The 21,870-nt window shown below is 40.4% G+C and overlaps 2 pseudogenes; one reads left to right on the top strand and one right to left on the bottom strand.

The window, feature by feature from the left end:
* Nucleotides 1–9,879: 9,879 nt before the first annotated feature.
* Nucleotides 9,880–10,672, bottom strand: LOC116912695 (annotated as a pseudogene).
* A 9,249-nt stretch (nt 10,673–19,921) lies between these two features.
* Nucleotides 19,922–20,885, top strand: LOC116912493 (annotated as a pseudogene).
* Nucleotides 20,886–21,870: the final 985 nt, after the last annotated feature.

Below are 21,870 nucleotides of genomic sequence, written 5' to 3'. Positions count from 1 at the left end.
TTGGTACAGAACCTCTATTAGTTTCACTGTGTCTCTGTTTAGTTTCTGTTTCAGTGGCCTGTCCATTAGTGAGAGTGGGGTATTTACACCCACACATTGAACAGAAGCTACTGACTCATGTAGTTGAATTAGTGAATAAGGAAGCTGAGGAGGTAGGCATGCCCGTAGGAGAATGAGCAATCTCAATTATCCTAGACCTGGAGATCTTTCAGACACCGGACCACCAACCATGCAGCATAGCCACCTGATGTGAGGCCCCCAACACATATACAGCAGAGGACTGTTGGGTCTGACTCAGTCAGAGCTGATGCATTTAACCCTCAAGAGGCTGGAGCCCACGGGGAATGGGAAGGTCTGGTGCAGGATGGGGGTGGGGTGGGAACATCCTAGAGGAGAAGGATCAGAATGTTTCAGATATGGAACATTTAAAGGGTGGACTGAGGAGGGGATAAAATCAGGAGTTTAAAAAAAAAGATTAAATAAAACTAAAAATTTTACCAAAAAAAAAAAAAAAAAAAGGAAATAAGAGAAACATTATTGCAATTGCACTGAATCTTGGAATATTTGGAGTGATGATGTGCTTCCAGGGTTTCATTTATTATTTTTGTATATAAAATGCATTTATGGAAAGCAATTACTAGTTAATCTTTTTATGGGCCCGGGTATTTGAGTCAGCTGTGCAGGGTATGTACTGTCCATGCTGAATATCTGATTTCTGTTCCTCTACCCATGCCATGGTTTTCACACATGTCTCTCTCTCTAACTCCAGGATCATTGTATGCCTCTCACTTGCAGCTGCACTTGTGTACACATACAAGCACTTGTGAACGTATTGCACACACATACACATAAGTAAAATAATAAAAATATTTTTAAAAATTATTGTATTTATTTTTCTAAATAGAGTTGATTTTATTTGTTTTATTAGAAATAATTTTATATCACATTGTATAATAATTTTTAGTGTGTGTTATGTAAGAATTGGATTTCAGAATACACCTTCTAGGGTTAGTCTTTCTCATACTATTAAATAGTCCTGAGGTAGACTCATCTTACCATATTTAGTGTAAAAAGATTCAACTGCTTAACTATGATACTGGCCACAAATGTCCTTTAGAGATATTGATTTCCTTATAAACTATTAGAGGCAAAACATACCAGCCTCCAACTTTTATGTACCCAACACTAAACAAATAATTTTTGAGTAATATTGGTTCTGTAGTTGACAACACAATTTGAATTATTGTGGATAACTATGCAATAACATTTTAACCAATTACGATGAAGCACAATAAATTGGGTGTGTATAAAATATCGATATAAGATTTCTCATATTCTTTCCAGGGGCTTGCAACAAACCAGAGTTCCCAGGGACTAAACCACTACCCAAAGTCTACACATGGACAGACCCATGGCTCCAGATGCTTATGTAGCAGAGGATGGCCTTGATGGGCACCAATAGGAGGAAAAGCCCTTGATCTTGCCAAGGCTGGACACCCCCTAATGTAGCAGAATGTCAGAGAGGGGAGGCAGGAAGGGCTGGTGGTTGGGGAGAAGGAACACCCTCATAAGTGAAGGGGGAGGGGAAGGAATAGGGGAGTTATGGACTAGAAACCAGAAAAGGGGATAACATTTGAAATATAAATAAAAAATATTCAATAAAACAGGTTCCTCCTATTCTATACATGATGTATCAAAAAGCATCTACAAATTTGTAGATATCAAATCATGTGAATTTTTGAAACGGGAGTGTCTAGTTCATGAATAAATTCTTTAGTCTCTTCCTTACAGATCTTTCAATGTTACAATTAATCATTTATCCTCTTCATTAATCTAACAGAGTTCTTGAATCTTGATTTCCAGCACCCAACAAGTACAGTCCAGTTGACCTTTTGACATTTTCTGTTCTCTACTGGCTCCTCCACTTAAATGGTGACCAGAAAATATATAGGGACACATACTTAATAATAAAAAGAATAAGTAAATATTATTCAAATTCAAGATGGGAATATAATATAAATGTAATGTTAGAGGAGATCAGTTATTATAATAAATTTGTGTAGAATTCCCTAAGCCACAGTTTAAATATCAAATCTTTCTTTGTGAAAATGCCATCTTCCATGAATTTTCAATGAGTGAAATGTGGATGTTAAAGCAGAACGTGTTCCTCAAAGAGATATTGTTAATGATCACACTTTCATGAAGACTAACTTAGGGAATTAGATTTTTAATGCTAATGCATTATACACCCATTCAGCATCCCATTGTAGAAGGAGAATTGAATGTGAAGGATTTAGTGCAGCTGCAAACACTCAATTTTCTTTTTGGAAAATTCATTTTCTAGGAAGCAGAATAATGAAATCATCTGGCCTCCATTCCAACCTTCTAGAATTTTGTGAGTCTAGGACCTCAATCATACCTGCAAACTGAGGACAGTCTCTGAAAAAAATTAGGTACATACCATTATCATGAGTTTTATCAATCCTTTTTTTTTTATTATTATTATTAACTTGAGTATTTCTTATATACATTTCGAATGTTATTCCCTTTCCCGGTTTCCGGGCAAACATCTCCCTAATCCCTCCCCCTCCCCTGCTTTATGGGTGTTCCCCTCCCCATCCTCCCCCCATTGCCGCCCTCCCCCCAACAATCTAGTTCACTGGGGGTTCAGTCTTAGCAGGACCCAGGGCTTGCCCTTCCACTGGTGCTCTTACTAGGATATTCATTACGACTTATGGGGTCAGAGTCCAGGGTCAGTCCATGTATAGTCTTTAGGTAGTGGCGTAGTCCATGGAAGCTCTGGTTGCTTGGCATTGTTGTACATGTGGGGTCTCGAGCCCCTTCAAGCTCTTCCAGTTCTTTCTCTGATTCCTTCAACGGGGGTCCTATTCTCAGCTCAGTGGTTTGCTGCTGGCATTCGCCTCTGTATTTGCTGTATTCTGGCTGTGTCTCTCAGGAGAGATCTACATCCTGCTCCTGTCAGCCTGCACTTCCCTGCTTCATCCATCTTGTCTAATTGGATGGCTGTATATATATGGGCCACATGTGGGGCAGGCTCTGAATGGGTGTTCCCTCTGTGTCTGTTTTAATCTTTGCCTCTCTATTCCCTGCCAAGGGTATTCATGTTCCCCTTTTAAAGAAGGAGTGAAGCATTCACATTTTGATCATCTGTCTTGAGTTTCATCTGTTCTAGGCATCTAGAGTAATTCAAGCATTTGGGCTAATAGCCACTTATCAGTGAGTGCATACCATGTGTGTTTTTCTGTGATTGGGTTACCTCACTCAGGATGATATTTTCCAGTTCCAACCATTTGCCTACGAATTTCATAAAGTCATTGTTTTTGATAGCTGACTAGTATTCCATGGTGTAGATGTACCACAATTTCTGTATCCATTCCTCTGTTGAACGGCATCTGGGTTCTTTCCAGCTTCTGGCTATTATAAATAAGGCTGCGATGAACATAGTGGAGCACGTGTCTTTTTTATATGTTGGGGCATCTTTTTGGGTATATGCCCAAGAGAGGTATAGCTGGATCCTCAGGCAGTTCAATGTCCAATTTTCTGAGGAACCTCCAGACTGATTTCCAGAATGGTTGTACCAGTCTGCAACCCCACCAACAATGGAGGAGTGTTCCTCTTTCTCCGCATCCTCGCCAGCATCTGCTGTCACCTGAGTTTTTGATCTTAGCCATTCTCACTGGTGTGAGGTGAAATCTCAGGGTTGTTTTGATTTGCATTTCCCTGATGACTAACGATGTTGAACATTTCTTTAGGTGTTTCTCAGCCATTCGGCATTCCTCAGCTGTGAATTCTTTGTTTAGCTCTGAACCCCATTTTTTAATAGGGTTATTTGTCTCCCTGCGGTCTAACTTCTTGAGTTCTTTATATATTTTGGATATAAGGCCTCTATCTGTTGTAGGATTGGTAAAGATCTTTTCCAATCTGTCAGTTGCCGTTTTGTCCTAACCACAGTGTCCTTTGCCTTCCAGAAGCTTTGCAGTTTGATGAGATCCCATTTGTCCATTCTTGATCTTAGAGCATAAGCCATTGGTGTTTTGTTCAGGAAATTTTTTCCAGTGCCCATGTGTTCCAGATGCTTCCCTAGTTTTTCTTCTATTAGTTTGAGTGTATCTGGTTTGATGTGGAGGTCCTTGATCCACTTGGACTTAAGCTTTGTACAGGGTGATAAGCATGGATCGATCTGCATTCTTCTACATGTTGACCTCCAGTTGAACCAATCCATTTGCTGAAAATGCTATCTTTTTTCCATTTGATGGTTTTGGCTCCTTTGTCAAAAATCAAGTGCCCATAGGTGTGTGGGTTCATTTCTGGGTCATCAATTCTGTTCCATTGGTCTATCTGTCTGTCTCTGTACCAATACCATGCAGTTTTTATCACTATGCTATGTAATACTGCTTGAGTTCAGGGATAGTGATTCCCCCTGAAGTCCTTTTATTCTTGAGGATAGTTTTAGCTATCCTGGGTTTTTTGTTATTCCAGATGAATTTGCAAATTGTTCTGTCTAACTCTTTGAAGAATTGGATTGGTATTTTGATGGGGATTGCATTGAATCTGTAGATTGCTTTTGGTAAAATGGCCAATCCATGAGCATGGGGGATCTTTCCATCTTCTGAAGTCTTCTTCAATTTCTTTCTTCAGAGTCTTGAAGTTCTTATTGTACAGATCTTTTACTTGCTTGATTAAAGTGACACCGAGGTACTTTATATTGTTTGGGTCTATTATGAAGGGTGTCGTTTCCCTAATTTCTTTCTCGGCTTGTTTCTCTTTTGTGTAGAGGAAGGCTACTGATTTATTTGAGTTAATTTTATACCCAGCCACTTTGCTGAAGTTGTTTATCAGCTTTAGTAGTTCTCTGGTGGAACTTTTGGGATCACTTAAATATACTATCATATCATCTGCAAATAGTGATATTTTGACTTCTTCTTTTCCGATCTGTATCCCCTTGACCTCCTTTTGTTGTCTGATTGCTCTGGCTAGAACTTCAAGAATTGAATAAGTAGGGAGAGAGTGGGCAGCCTTGTCTAGTCCCTGATTTTAGTGGGATTGCTTCAAGTTTCTCTCAATTTAGTATAATGTTAGCCACTGGTTTGCTGTATATGGCTTTTACTATGTTTAAGTATGGGCCTTGAATTCCTATTCTTTCCAGGACTTTTATCATGAAGGGGTGTTGAATTTTGTCAAATGCTTTCTCAGCATCTAATGAAATGATCATGTGGTTTTGTTCTTTCAGTTTGTTTATATAATGGATCACGTTGATGGTTTTCCGTATATTAAACCATCCCTGCATGCCTGAGATGAAGCCTACTGAATCATGGTGAATGATTGTTTTGATGTGCTCTTGGATTCAGTTTGCCAGAATTTTATTGAGTATTTTTGCGTCGATATTCATAAGGGAAATTGGTCTGAAGTTCTCTTTCTTTGTTGGGTCTTTGTGAAGTTTAGGTATAAAAGTAATTGTGGCTTCATAGAAGGAATTTGGTAGTGCTCCATCTGTTTCAATTTTGTGGAATAGTTTGGATAGTATTGGTATGTGGTCTTCTATGAAGGTCTGATAGAATTCTGCACTAAACCCGTCTGGACCTGGGCTCTTTTTGGTTGGGAGACCTTTAATGACTGCTTCTATTTCCTTAGGAGTTATGGGGTTGTTTAACTGGTTTATCTGTTCCTCATTTAACTTCAGTACCTGGTATCTGTCTAGGAAATTGTCCATTTCCTGCAGTTTTTCAAGTTTTGTTCAATATAGGCTTTTATAGTAAGATCTGATGATTTTTTGAATTTCCTCTGAATCTGTAGTTATGTCTCCCTTTTCATTTCTGATTTTGTTAATTTGGACACACTCTCTGTGTCCTCTCGTTAGTCTGGCTAAGGGTTTATCTATCTTGTTGATTTTCTCAAAGAACCAACTTTTGGTTCTGTTGATTCTTTTCTATAGTCCTTTTGTTTCTACTTGGTTGGTTTCAGCTCTGAGTTTGATTATTTCCTGCCTTCTACTCCTCCTGGGTGTATTTGCTTCTTTTTGTTCTAGAGCTTTTAGGTGTGCTGTCAAGCTGGTGACATATGCTCTTTCCTGTTTCTTTCTGCAGGCACTCATCGCTATGCGATTTCCTCTTAGCACAGCTTTCATTGTGTCCCATAAGTTTGGGTATGTTGTACCTTCATTTTCATTAAATTCTAAAAAGTCTTTAATTTCTTTCTTTATTTCTTCCTTGACCAGGTAATCATTGAGTAGAGCATTGTTCAATTTCCAGGTATATGTGGGCATTCTTCCCTTATTGTTATTGAAGACCAGTTTTAGGCCGTGGTGGTCTGATAGCACGCATGGGATTACTTCTATCTTTCTGTACCTGTTCAGGTCCATTTTTGACCAATTATATGGTCAATTTTGGAGAAAGTACCATGAGGAGCTGAGAAGAAGGTATATCCTTTTGCTTTGGGTAGAACGTTCTATAAATATCCGTTAAGTCCATTTGCTCCTCATGACTTCTCTTAGTCTGTCTATGTCTCTGTTTAATTTCTGTTTCCATGATCTGTCCATTGATGAGAGTGGGTGTTGAAATCTCCTACTATTATTGTGTGAGTGCAATGTGTGTTTTGAGCTTTAGTAAGGTTTCTTTTTTTACATTATGTAGGTGACCTTGTATTTGGGGCATAGATATTTAGGATTGAGAGTTCATCTTGGTGGATTTTTCCTTTAATGAACATGAAGTGTCCTTCCTTATCTTTTTTGATGAATTTTAGTTGAAAATTGATTTTATTTGATATTAGAATGGCTACTCCAGCTTGCTTCTTCTGACCATTTGGTTGGAAACTTGTTTTCCAGCCTTTCACTCTGAGGTAGTGTCTGTCTTTGTCTCTGAGGTGTGTTTCCTGTAGGCAGCAGAATGCAGGGTCCTCGTGTATCCAATTTGTTAATCTATGTCTTTTTATTGGGGAGTTGAGGCCATTGATGTTGAGAGATATTAAGGAATAGTGATTATTGCTTCCTGTTATATTCATATTTGGATATGAGGTTATGTTTGTGTGCTTTTTCTTCTCTTTGTTTTGTTGCCAAGATGATGATTAGTTTCTTGCTTCTTCTAGGGTATAGCTTGCCTCCTTATGTTGGGCTTTACCATTTATTATCCTTTGTAGGGCTGGATTTGTAGAAAGATATTGTGTAAATTTGGTTTTGTCATGGAATATCTTGGTTTCTCCATCTATGTTAATTGAGAGTTTTGCAGGATACAGTAACCTGGGCTGGCATTTGTGTTCTCTTAGGGTCTGTATGACATCTGTCCAGGATCTTCTGGCTTTCATAGTCTCTGGCGAAAATTCTGGTGTGATTCTGATAGGTCTGCCTTTATATGTTACTTGACCTTTTTCCCTTACTGCTTTTAATATTCTTACTTTATTTTGTGCGTTTGGTATTTTGACTATTATGTGACGGGAGGAGTTTCTTTTCAGGTCCAATCTATTTGGAGTTCTGTAGGCTTCTTGTATGCTTATGGGTATCTCTTTCTTTAGTTTAGGGAAGTTTTCTTCTATGATTTTGTTGAAGATATTTACTGGTCCTTTGAGCTTGGAGTCTTCTCTCTCTTCTATACCTATTATCCTTAGGTTTGATCTTCTCATTGAGTCCTGGATTTCCTGTATGTTTTGGACCAGTAGCTTTTTCCGCTTTACATTATCTTTGACAGTTCAGTCAATGATTTCTATGGAATCTTCTGCTCCTGAGATTCTTTCTTCCATCTCTTGTATTCTGTTGGTGAAGCTCGTATCTACAGCTCCTTGTCTCTTCTTTTGGTTTTCTATATCCAGGGTTGTTTCCATGTGTTCTTTCTTGATTGCTTCTATTTCCATTTTTAATTCCTTCAACTATTTGATTGTGTTTTCCTGGAATTCTTTCAGGGATTTTTTGTGACTCCTCTCTATGGGCTTCTACTTGTTTATTTATGTTTTCCTGGAATTCTTTCAGGGATTTTTGTGACTCCTCTCTATAGGCTTCTACTTTTTTATTAATGTTTTCCTGTGTTTCTCTAAGGGAGTTCTTCACGTCTTTCTTGAAGTCCTCCAGCATCATGATCAAATATGATTTTGAAACTAGATCTTGCTTTTCTGTTGTGTTTGGATATTCCATGTTTGTTTTGATGGGAGAATTGGGCTCCGATGATGCCATGTAGTCTTGGTTTCTGTTGCTTGGGTTCCTGCGCTTGCCTCTCACCATCAGATTATCTCTAGTGTTACTTTGTTCTGCTATTTCTGACAGTGGCTAGACTGTCCTATAAGCCTGTGTGTCAGGAGTGCTGTAGACCTGTTTTCCTGTTTTCTTTCAGCCAGTTATGGGGACAGAGTGTTCTGCTTTCGGGCGTGTAGTTTTTCCTCTCTACAGGTCTTCAGCTGTTCCTGTGGGCCTGTGTCTTGAGTTCACCAGGCAGGTCACTTGCAGCAGAAAAGTTGGTCTTACCTGTGGTCCCGAGGCTCAAGTTTGCTCGTGGGGTGTTGCTAATGAGCTCTCCGTGGCGGCCGCAACCAGGAAGATCTGAGCCACACTTTCCGGGAGCTTCAGTGCACCAGGTTTCCAGATGGCGTTTGGCACTTTCCTCTGGAGTCAGAGATGTGGGCAGAGTGCAGTGTCTTCTGGTTTCCCAGGCTTGTCTGCCTCTCTGAAGGTTTAGCTCTCCCTCCCACGGGATTTGGGTGCAGAGAACTGTTTATCCGGTCGGTCCCTTCAGGTTCCGGTGGTGTCTCAGATGCAGCAGACCTGCTGCTCCTCTAAGGGTTACCAATCCTTTCTATAACTACAATATAATAGCATGTTGACATATCTACAAGCCTACTTTATAGTTTGGGGGTTTTTTATTCTTTTTTTTTTTCATCTTTATTAACTTGAGTATTTCTTATTTACATTTCTATTGTTATTTCCTTTCCCGGTTTCCGGGCCAACATCCCCCTGACCCCTCCCCCTCCCCTTCTCTATGGGTGTTCCCCTTCCCATCCTCCCCAGTTTTTTTATTCTTTAATATTTTTTACAGACTAGTCATTATTCCCTTCCCAGTCTTCTCCCTGACTCTTTCTCATCCCCTACCTCCTGTCTCATCTCCAAGAGGCAATCATCACCTCTGCAACTCCCAATCCCTTGGGCCTCAAGTCTCTCAGGGGTTAGGTGTGTCTTCTCTCATCGAGGCCAAACCAGGCAGTCCTATGTTGCATATGTGTATGCTGCCTAGTTAGTGGCTCAGTGTCTGAGAGATCTTGGTTGCCAGGTTAGTTGAGACTGCTTGTAATTACTATGGGTCACCCTCCTTCTCAGTAACTTCCAACTATTTCCTAATTTATCCACAGGTTTCCATTGTTGGATAAAATATGTTTCTTTTGGGGAGAAGAAAGAGGATATTTCCACCTTAGACTACTGGCCAATAGCTTGAAGAGGAGCTGCAAAAACAGACAGTATTCTGTCGTATGTGCTCCTACTGGAAATCAGAAAATGTGTTCTAATTTAATCTTTGTTGATTTTTAGTTAGTTTGTTTGTTTATGTGTAATCCCTGTATAACCTGAGTCTCACTTTCTATACAAGTTTATAGTTTCAACTGCCTTATGAAATTTATTTGAAGTTACCAGGGGGAAAGCCTCATGAAAGCAAAATGATGAGTAAAATTGTACTAATTATTTGAAAATTTTACTTCTTCCAGAGGATACTAAGCAAATGAATGATTGCAAGACTTTATGGACAATGTATGCAAGATCAGTAGATATGGTACTTCTACACAAAACTAGAGGAATCAGCAAGAGTGATTCTAAAAGTAGATACATGCTCTGTAACTAAATATTTGGAGTGTACGTAACAACTTTATATTTGACAGAATTTCTGAAATATTAGCTCAGAAATATGATTTCTCCCTGATTTTGTGGATCGAATTTCTGTCTGGTTTCATTAAAATGAGGTAGACTTTGGGTGCAAAGATACATCCCAGCATCTCTGCACTGGTTGCCAAGATGGAGAAGATCTCCACAGCAACCATGACCTTGCCCTTGGTCATGGACGGGGAGGAAGGTGACCCAGACAGCGCAGAACACTAGCATGCTGAAGGTCAACAACTTGGCTTCGTTGAATGTGTCAGGCAGGTTCTTTGCCAAGAAAGCTGTAGTTTAGCTTCCAAGGGCCAGGCAGGCCAAGTATCCCAGGACACAGTAGAATGCAGTAACGGAGCCCTTGTTGCACACAATGATGATGTGGCCATGCTCAGAGTGTTCATCAATATCGACAAAGGGAGGAGCAACTGCTAGCCAGATTGCACACAGAATACAATGCAGTAGGGATCATATGGGGATAACGTAGTTGGGTGTCCCCGATACCAAAAAGTTTCTTAATCATCTTCCTGGGTCTGTGACTTTGAAAGCCAGAACCACAGTGATTGTTTTGGCCAGAACTGTGGAAATAGCCACAGTAAAGACAATTCCAAATGTGATTTGCTGTAAGATACAGGTTGCTCTGTTAGGATAGCCAATGAAGAAAAAGGAGCACAGAAAACAGAACATGAGTGACAAGATTAATAGGTAGCTGAGGATTCTGTTATTGGCCTTCACAACAGGAGTGTCATGGTGCTTCACGAAGACCCAAAGTATCACTGCTGTGAATGCAGAGAAACAGAATGCGATTAAGGCAAGAGCCATCCCCAAGGGGTCTTCATAGCTTAGAAAGATCACACCTTTCTGAATGCATTTGTTCTATTCTGTGTTGGCATACTGGTATTCTGGATAATCCACACACTGATCCATATCTGACATCCATTGATAAGTGGCTATTAGCCCAAATGCTTGAATTACCCTGGATGCACAGAACACGTGAAACTCAAGAAGGATGACCAAAATGGGAATGCTTCACTCCTTCTTTAAAAGGGGAACAAGAATACCCTTGGCAGGGAATAGAGAGGCAAAGTTTAGAACAGAGGCAGAAGGAACACTCATTCAGAGCCTGCCCCACATGTGGCCCATACATATACAGCCACCAAACTACATAAGATGGATGAAGCAAAGAAGTGCAGGCTGACAGGAACCGGATGTAGATCTCTCCTGAGAGACACAGCCAGAATATGGCAAATATATAGGCGAATGCCTGCAGCAAACCACTGAAATGAGAACAGGACCCGACCCCCCCGTTGAAGGAATCAGAGAAAGGACTGAAAGAGCTTGAAGGGGCTTGAGACCCCATATGAACAACAATGCCAACCAACCAGAGCTTCCACTACCCAAAGACTATACATGGACTGACCTTGGGCTCCAATCTCATAGGTAGCAATGAATAGCCTAGTAAGAGCACCAGTGGAAGGGGAAGCCCTTGGTCCTGTCAAGACTGAACCCGAAGTGAACGTGATTGTTGGGGGGAGGGTGGTAATGGGGGGAGGATGGGGAGGGGAACACCCATAGAGAAGAGGAGAGGGAGGGGGATGTTTGCTTGGAAACAGCAAAAGGTAATAACAATTGAAATGTAAATAAGAAATAACCATAACCAATTTAATAAGGATGGAGAAAAGGAAAAAAAAAACATGAATCAACAAAACTACTTGTCATTATTTCTGACTTTCATGGACAATAATTTTCTCTGCACATATTATGGTACTATCAGAAGGTTTGTGAAAGAAAATGTTGTCATATCAATGTGTGTTCCTTCTGTTCTAGAACGTGTTCTGTTTCTTTAACTCTGAATAAATTTTTGACTTGGTTAACTGCCATTTCTGGACGTTTATAGAAAATAACGTAATTCTATAATATATTCTGTGGTGTATTACTCTCAATAAATCTGCATATTTTGAACCATATTTGTATCACTGGATTGAATTCTCCCTGTTCTCAGAGAATCATCTTTCTGTTGTGTGTTATTTTCATTCAGTAGATGTTTTAGTCAAGAATTATTCCATACATATCCATTGAAGGTTTTGTTCTTTAATTTCCTTTTTCCCTTTATTACCCATTATGTTTTCCTCCACTTTTATAAAGAAGAGTTCTCCTCTTTTATGTGAATGAGTCTGCACAGCCTTTGCAGGCAACCAAGGAATGTCTTAAAAAATAAACAAGCCTTCTTGTCATTGATTACATTTAGAGAACATTACCAAGAATATTCAAGTATAACTGAAAAAAATTTTACATTTGTCTGGTTGCTGTTATTGCCGTTTTTGATGTGTTCAAATAGCCATTTCTTTATCTGTTGTTCCAGTGCTGTTCATGTGTCTGAAATTTTGAAATTTTGTCCATCTTACTTAAAAGTGTGAAGGGGATCTTCAAGTTTTTTAAAATGTTATGTTTCTATGAATATGAATTTTTGTAACTGTGTTCATTAGTGAACTTGGTAAATGTCTCCTATGATATGGGAAAAACTTTTTAAGTATAATGACATAAATTTGAGTATAAAAACATTTTGAGTATTATGAATCTTAGAGTTTCACTACTGTAACATTAGTCTCACTCTAATCAACATGTGTTCCAGATTTTTAAGGTAACAGAGAAGATAACTGTGTAATAACAACAATGATATGAAGAGAATATTATTCAATTTTAAGAAAAGAGTATCAAACTGTGGTCAAGAATAGTTTTATATTTGTTAAATTTCAGAAAATTGTTCTGATATAAAAGGTATATTTTATGCATGTAGCAAATCTTTAAAGAATTAGTAAATATATGTCACAAATGAAAAAAGAACCAAATTACAGAAACTAGACATTGGTTTCTGATATGACAAAATATTTCATTTCAATATGTTACAGTGTATCCACACGAAAGTTTTTACTTCTGTGCATTATAAATCAATACATTAGTACACATCAACCTTTCTACTTCCTGTAGCAAACTCAATCATGTCTGCATATAAGTGTAACTGTTGACTCTGTGGAAGGCTGAATTGTCCTATCTTCGCTTTAATCCCAAGGCATGAGAAATTCCACATGTGAACAATGTCATAGTCTTCATGCACTATTTCTCTCTGTTTCATAATCACTCTGTTCCCAAGAGGATTAGTGAAGTGGGTCTTTCTCAGAAACAAGTTTAGCTAAAAGACAAGCATTGCACTATAATGTATATACCATTCCTTCAAGTCATAAAAGGTGTTCTAATTTCATAGTAAAGGCAATGTCAGTTAAAGAGAGAAAGAGAGAAATTACTACAAAAGCAATTAGATAAATGAAATTATCATAATATTCCAAGAATTTCAGTTCTCCCAGAGAAGACTACCAAATGCAAACAGGCAAAAATGTAGAAACAAACCCAGATACATAACACACATACATACACATACACACAGACACAGACACAAACACACACACACACACACACACACACACACATATTTACACAGAGAGAGGTTGAGATTTTTTTCTGAGACACATAAAATACAGCTGTGCACTTATTTCCACACAAATATACATATATGTTGGCACATGTAACATTCAGGCACAAAAAAGACATTCATATTCACTCAGTTAAAAACATAGATATGACACAATTCATAATAGTCCCAAATAATATAAAATACCTCGGTGTGACTTTAATCAAGAAAGTGAAAGATCTGTATGATAAGAACTTCAAGACCCTGAAGAAAGAAATTGAACAAGATGTCAGAAGATGGAAAGATTTCCCATGCTCACCAATTGGCAGGATTAATATAGTAAAAATGGTCATTTTACCAAAAGCGATCTACAGATTCAGTGCAATCCCCATCAAAATACCAATCCAATTCTTCAGAGAGTTAGACAGAACAATTTGCAAATTCATCTGGAATAACAAAAAACCCAGGATAGCTAAAACTAACCTCAACAATAAAAGAACTTCAGGGGGAATCACTATCCCTGAAATCAAGCAGTATTACAGAGCAATAGTGATAAAAACTGCATGGTATTGGTACAGAGACAGACAGACCAGTGGAATAGAATTGAAGACCCAGAAATGAACCCACACACCTATGGTCACTTGATTTTTTTGACAAAGGAGCCAAAACCATCCAATGGAAAAAAGATAGCATTTTCAGCAAATGGTGCTGGTTCAACTGGAGGTCAACATGTAGAAGAATGCAGATCGATCCATGCTTATCACCCTGTACAAAGCTTAAGTCCAAGTGGATCAAGGACCTCCACATCAAACCAGATACACTTAAACTAATAGAAGAAAAACTAGGGAAGAATCTCGAACACATGGGCACTGGAGAAAATTTCCTGAACAAAACACCAATGGCTTATGCTCTAAGATCAAGAATCAACAAATGGGATCTCATAAAACTGCAAAGCTTCTGTAAGGCAAAGGACACTGTTGTTAGGACGAAACGGCAACCAATAGATTGGGAAAAGATCTTTATGAATCCTACAACTGATAGAGGGCTTATATCCAAAATATACAAAGAACACAAGAAGTTAGACAGCACGGAGACAAATAACCCTATTAAAAAATGTGGTTCACAGCTAAACAAAGAATTCACAGCTAAGGAATGCCGAATGGCTGAGAAACACCTAAAGAAATGTTCAACATCGTTAGTCATAAGGGAAATGCAAATCAAAACAACCCTGAGATTCCACCTCACACCATTCAGAATGGCTAAGATCAAAAACTCAGGTGAAAGCAGATGCTGGCGAGGGTGTGGAGAAAGAGGAACACTCCTCCATTGTTGGTGGGATTGCAGACTGGTACAACCATTCTGGAAATCAGTCTGGAGGTTCCTCAGAAAATTGGACATTGCACTACCTGAGGACCCAACTATATCTCTCCTGGGCATATACCCAAAAGTGTTCCAACATACAACAAAGACACAATCTCCACTATGTTCATAGCAGCCTTATTTATAATAGCCAGAAGCTGGAAAGAACCCAGATGCCGTTCAACAGAGGAATAGATACAGAAAATGTGGTACATCTACACCATGGAATACTAGTCAGCTATCAAAAACAATGACTTTATGAAATTCATAGGCAAATGGATGGAACTGGAAAATCTCATCCTGAGTGAGGTAACCCAATCACAGAAAAACACACATGGTATGCACTCATTGGTAAGTGGCTATTAGCCCAAATGCTTGAATGACCCTAGATGCAGAGAACACGTGAAACTCAAGAAGGATGATCAAAATGTGAATGCTTCACTCCTTTAAAAGGGGAAAAAGAATACCCTTGGCAAGGGAATAGGGAGGCCAAGTTTAGAACAGAGGCTGAAGGAACGTCCATTCAAAGCCTGCTCCACCTATGGCCCATACATATACAGCCACCAAACTAGATAAGATGGATGAAGCAAAGAAGTGCAGGCCGATAGGAACCGGAGGTAGATCTCTCCTGAGAGACACAGCCAGAATATGGCAAATACATAGGCAAATGCCAGCAGCAAACACTAAACTGAGAATGGGACCCCTGTTTAAGGAATCAGAGAAAGGACTAAAAGAGCTTGAAGGGGCTTGAGACCCCATATGAACAACAATGCCAATTAACCAGAGATTCCAGGGACTAAGCCACTACTCAAAGACTATGCATGGACTGACCCTGGGCTCCAACCTCATAGGTAGCAATGAATAGCCTTGTAAGAGCACCAGTGGAAGGGGAAGCCCTTGGTCCTTGGTCCTGCTAAGACTGAACCCCCAGTGAACATGATTGTTGGGGGGAGTGCAGTAATGGGAGGAGGATGGGGAGGGGAGGGGGAGGAGTTAGGGGGATGTTGGTCTGGAAACTGGGAAAGGGAATAACATTCGAAATGTAAATAAGAAACACCCAAGTTAATAATGATTAAAAAAAAGGATGAATTTAAAAAGTGAATACATCAGCTAAAAAAATGTGGATTCTAAAAGTTTCCTGTCACTAAACAACCAGAATTCCACAACATATGAGAAGGCAAAACTACAATTGATTGGAATAGAAGAAGGAGAATACCAGCTCAAAGTCTAGAAAATATTCTCAATGAAACAATAAATGAAAATTTCCTAAAGTAAAAAGAAGATGCCTATTAAGGTACAAGAAGCATCCAAATGCCAAATAGATTGGACAAAAAAATGTCCCTTTGCCACATAATAATCAAAACATTAAACATGTAAAGGAAAGAAACATGAAAAACTGCAACAACAAAAAAACAACAAAAGAAAAACCACAAACAAGTAACATATAAAATCAGACCTATAAGATCAGACCTGTCTTCTTAATGTATACTATGAAAGACAAAGGATTTGGCACACATGGGTTAGACTCAAAAAACCACCCATGATGTGTCTACAAGCAAGTCAATGGTCCAAATGATTTGGGCAGATTCAGCCATGATAATGAAGTTATTCAGAGGTCACCTTCTATGTAGTAAACAAGGAGCTTGAAAAGAGACCTCACAGGTTGCTAGATCTGGCTGATGCTTCCCATCCAGCCCCATAAAGGACCAACCACCACAGCCCCCACTGCTCAGCTGCCTGGTCCTTCCCATTGTGTGCAGTGACCCTGTGCTCACCATGTCTTCACTTTGGAGTTTACTTGAGGTCCCCTGCAGCACCCAACAGCAGTGCTCAAAGCAGAACAAGGAAGACCATTTGAGCCTACACAGCCAAAAATGAATGTGTAGCAAGGCACTCAGAGGAACCCTCCTCCTCATCTGACTGGCAGAACCACCTGGAGGCCTTGATTGGCCAGTGAGTACTCGTCAAGTTTAAAGTGTGCTTCCAATCCAGGCCCAGACCTTTTCCAGATAAGTGGTTTTCACCCATTAGCATTTGTGCCTGACCTAGAGGACTCTTGCCCAACCCAGCCCTGGGGGAGGTCCCATAATTCCAGCTCAGGCTATTCAGCTGCTTGCTCCTTCCATTTGTGAACAATGATCCTTCAGTCCCTAGGACATGACTTCAGACCTTGCCTGAGCTTTCCTCGCAGCACTTAGCTTCCTTCTGTAATCAAGGTGAATAGCTTGCATAGCACATTACTCAGGTGCAGCAGAGGTATCAATCTGATCCACAAGTAGAAGGGGTGCGAGAGTCTATCGATATTAAAGAGGGTTTTTTTCTAGAAAACAATAATTTTGTTTTGCATCTTCATACTTGGCCCAGGGAATCTGCAGCTCTCTTTCACCAGATGATAGGTATGAAATAACACAAGGAGAAAACTGGAAACAGATGACAAACACTGTGGAGCACAATTGTTAGCCAGCAAATCTTCCTCAGTGGCAAGGTGGAGAAACCAACAGTTCTATTAGTACAGGTTCTCTAGATAAATATACCTCATCTCATAGAGAGAATGGATCTATGCATATAGAAAGGAGATTTAATAGAATGTCTCAGAGACAGTGATCTACCTGACCCAAAACAGTTGTTGGCCTTATCCACCTGGCCAAAAACAGTTGTTGGCCAAGGGAAAGGAGAAAAATCAATGACTCATTGAGTTCATGTTGCTGGATATCTCAGCAGATCTTCAGTACTTACCAGAACTCTGTAGATATAAGTACTTACTAATGCCAATTTTAAAAAAACAAATAAACAAATTATCTTGCCAAAAAATGTAGGGCAAGTAAATAAAACGAAAGAACTATCCTATTTAATGGCCTTTATGTATGTATATTGTCAAAGAATCTATTGCCTAGATTAAAGGTGGATCTTAACATCTCAAACAATCAAGATTAAGCAAGAATTTCTCACTTCAAAAGGTACAATTAAGAAATATCCCCTTCAGTAAGCAGCATTAGAGTTACAGTTAGGGGATTAGAGGGCCATGTTTAGGATTGGATGAGGGTTGTTAGGATTAGGGTTAGGTGGCTAGGAAATTTAGGAGTGAAGGTTAGGATAGAGTTAGAGGTTTAGGGTAAGTTTCAGGTTTAGGCGCAGGGTTAGGGTTAAGGTAGCAACCATTATTTTTTTTTTTTTTTTTTTTATTTTTTTTTTTTTTTTGTGCTGGGGGCCGAACCCCGGGCCTTGCCCTTGTTTGGCAAGTGGTCTTCCCCTGAGCTAAATCCCCAACCCCGCCACTATTATTTTGATGGTCCCACTGAGTCAATAGAATCCCTATTACACTAAGAAGAAATATTAGGGTTAGGGTTAAGCTCAGGGTTAGGGAAAGGGATTTGCTCTGCTATGTGAAATCAGCTTCTATATTTTCTCTCATCTGCCTTCCTAGTTCTCTTTTTCATTGTATCAACATCTTCTTTCCTGCCCCAAGGAAAGTAGAACCTGGAATGCCCTGATGAGGAATATCTTTACTATGGGGCCCAGTTCACACAGAACAGAAAATCACTACTTCTTTGGTGGTTCTAAGTTTCACTGAGAGATACTCATAAGGTGGAAGCAATCATGGGACTCGGTGCTCCTCTTTGGTAATTATGTCATAAATAAAGCATAGGCCATGTGTACAATATAACTCACACTGTACAAGCTAAAATGGTGGCCAATTATTCTTGATGTTCTCACTGAGTCAATAGTATCACTATTACACATTACTAAAAAAAATCAGGCCTACAGGGTATTCATTTCATATCTTAGTGTTTTCTTTTTGTTGTTGGGAGCCAGAGTACCCCCCATGAGAGCAGTCTGTAGCCAAGGTGAGAGATCAGTGTGTGCAGGCAAAGGAACATGCATTTATGTTTAATATGTATAAAAACTTTCTCAAGAAGAGCTTTGTTTGCTGAAGTGCTTATAAGCTGGAGCTACAGAAATAAACTTTGAGTCTTCATCAGCACAGTTGTCTTGGCTCCATGATTCTTTCTCCCCATCTCACCCAATTCCAGTTCCTCTCCCCTTAGGCGATCCCTGCTCAACCTAGAGCTGCTGGAAGGCCACAGGTAGCTCCTGAACAGGGACCTGAGTACAGAGGACCTCGATGAGAATTGCTGCATTGATCACAGTGCTCTGGGAAAATGAAACTAAAAGAAATTGACTGTGGGGTAAAAGGTAAGTCCATGAATATTATCCAGTTCTCACTTTGGGGCTGCTAGGAAATTTTGTTTTTTTGTGGGCCTCATTTTTGCTTGCTGCTGTAAGGACTGTACCCATCAAAAGTAAAATAGAAAGCAAACAGTCAGACAGGCTAGGTTGAGCATGGTGTCTTACCCAACACTCATTCACCTAGGGAGATTGTAGTACAATGGGACAGGGCGAAGCATTCATTAGCAGTCTCAAAGGGCTGTTACAAGTGAGAGGAGCAGGGTTTAAAGAACAAAATTTGGAGAATCTCTTAACTCATGTACATACTGAACATGGCTGCCGGAGCAAAGAATGGTATATATACTAACTTGGAAAAAATTTGAATACAGTTAACAGGTCATTACACACAGTTCATGGACCTCAAAAGGGCCTGGTAGATATTTTTTCTTTGTGGGCTTTAATTAAGGATGTTTTGGACACTCACCATTTCTTGGCTTGATTATTACTATTTCATGTTGAAAAGAGAAAATGGTTAAGATGTTATCTGCTGGCTACCCACCCCTTGATTTAGTTTTAACTTGTTCAGAAAAGAAAAAGCAGTCTCAATTCGCACAACAAAAACTGTTAAGTTGCCCGGCACCTGTAGCTGGGAGTCTACCTCAGCTGGAGAAGCCCTGCTAGGGGCAGATTGTCTGCACAAGCTGCTCTTAAAGGAGCCAGCAGCTTCCCAGCTTCTATGGTAAGGAAGCTAATGGCTGTTTTTTCCTAGAGAAATTTCTGCAATTGTGTTTACTGGCTTCAGCAGGTGACAAGGTGCTTCTCTCTTGAAATTACAGCAAGAAACAGTAAGAAAATTCTGTCTGGATTAAATAAGTAAATGTGTGTAGCCAGTTCATGTTTGCTTCTGACTGCTTTAAAAGTATAAATATGCTCTGCATGTCTTGATTATAGAGTATTGGCTTATAAATTATTGGGTATGATTAAAAATTGTAATATCCACAACAGAATGTTAGCTTAAAACTGGTAATTCACGAGAATCCAGCATTGGTCTCAAGGCAGCCAGTTCGCCCGCCTGTCTGTCCATCCTCGGAGTCATGAAGAGAGCCAGTCTGATCCAGAAGGCCAAGTTGGCCGAACAGGCTGAACGCTATGAAGACATGGCAGCTTTCATGAAGAGTGCCATGGAAAAGGGTGAGGAGCTCTCTTGCGAGGAGCGGAACCTGCTCTCCATGGCCTACAAGAACGTGGTAGGCGGCCAGAGAGCGGTCTGGAGAGTCCTGTCCAGCATCGAGCAGAAGAGCAACGAGGAGGGGTCTGAAGAGAAGGGCCCCCGAGGTGAAAGAGTACCGGGAGAAGGTAGAGACCGAGCTCAGAGGTGTGTGCGACACCGTGCTAGGCTTGCTGGACTCCCACTTCATCAAAGGGGCTGGAGAGTCTGAGAGCCGCATCTTCTACCTGAAGATGAAGGGTGACTACTACCGCTACCTAGCTGAGGTGATGACAAGAAGCGCATCATCGATTCTGCCCGGTCAGCCTACCAGGAGGCCATGGACATCAGCAAGAAGGAGATGCCGCCCACCAACCCCATATGCCTGGGCCTGGCCCTGGCCCTGAACTTTTCCGTCTTCCACTACGAGATAGCCAACAGCCCCAAGGAGACCATCTCACTTGCCAAGACCACCTTCGACGAGGCCATGGCCGATCTGCACATCCTCAGTGAGAACTCCTACAAGGATAGCACCCTCATCATGCAGCTGCTGAGAGACAACCTGACGCTGTGGACAGCCGACAATACTGGGGAAGAGGGTGGTAAGGCTCCAGAGGAGCCCCAGAGCTGAAGCAGCCTACAACCTCCCTGTCCCGCCTTGCCCTCCAGTCCCCAGCCTGCAGAGAGGACTTAAACGGAGTAGGACTCTGCCCCTCCCAAACCCTGAAGGTTTTGCCACACTTGGAAGGCTCCTTGGATGGGGTGCAGCCAAGCTGAGGCCACCAGGGCTGGGGAATCTCACTCTTCATGAAGCTGTGCGGTGGGTGTTCCCAATCCTGGCCACCCCTGCTCTCTGCACCCCCACTTCTTACCACCACTCCTGAGTCTGTCCTCCCCCTGTGACTTCCTCGGGCACCTGTCGCTTCTGGATCCTACGGGTCGAGGAGGCTCCCCACCCCTGTGGCTGAGAACTGGACTGTGGCAAGGGCTGGGTGTGTGTGTGTGAGTGAGTGCGAGTGTTTGTGCGTCAATGAGAGGAAACACGTTTACTGGGTATGACCATGTTACCACTCAATAAAGTTGCCCTGTGACACTCAAAAAAACAAAACAAAACAAAACAAAACAAAACAAACAAAACACTGGTAATTCACGGTTGGAGTCATTCTAAACAACACGTGGCATGAGCCAACCCAGGGAAACAATTCTCTAAAGGTACCTCTAAATTAAGATAATATTTATGTAATTTGTTCTAGAAACCAGAATTATAAAACTTAGTATTTAAAACCATGTCTCTATAATAAGGTATTAAAAGCTGTGCTGTGATGAATTCATACATAAAAACTGGCAGCCAAACTTTGTAACATGAACATAATGTACTTGGTATTGATTTTAGTGAGAATGAATTGTTTATACTGTTGAAAATTGCGATTTGCTTTCCAAAATTATGGTTATGCTCTAATATTGCAAAAGAAACATACACACACACACATATATAAACTGCTAATGTTCCATTAGCTGCAGTTTATAATTCAATCAAAGATCAAGATTTTAACTCACCCATATTTGTAATTATGAAAAAAATCCAGGAGAGAGCTGGGCCCTCAGAAGTACAGGCACTCCTGAGAACTCAGAGGAGACTACTTTCTGCCCACATTCCTGACCCAAGAGGAAATCACCTAGTACCATCTGTGCCTCCTGAGCACAGGGAACTGAGGACCCTTCAGGTTTCTGCCTGCGCTGAGAGCTGAAAGACAGTCATCAGGAGCACCTACACACCTAAGAGCAGAGAATTCTGTTCCCAGATGCAGCTGAAAGAAAACA

Source organism: Rattus rattus, chromosome 11 (genome assembly GCF_011064425.1).
Source record: "Rattus rattus isolate New Zealand chromosome 11, Rrattus_CSIRO_v1, whole genome shotgun sequence".
Classification (NCBI taxonomy): Eukaryota; Metazoa; Chordata; class Mammalia; order Rodentia; family Muridae; genus Rattus; species Rattus rattus.
The sequence above is the reverse complement of the archived record's forward strand: the minus strand, read 5'-3'. Positions and strand labels throughout refer to the sequence as shown.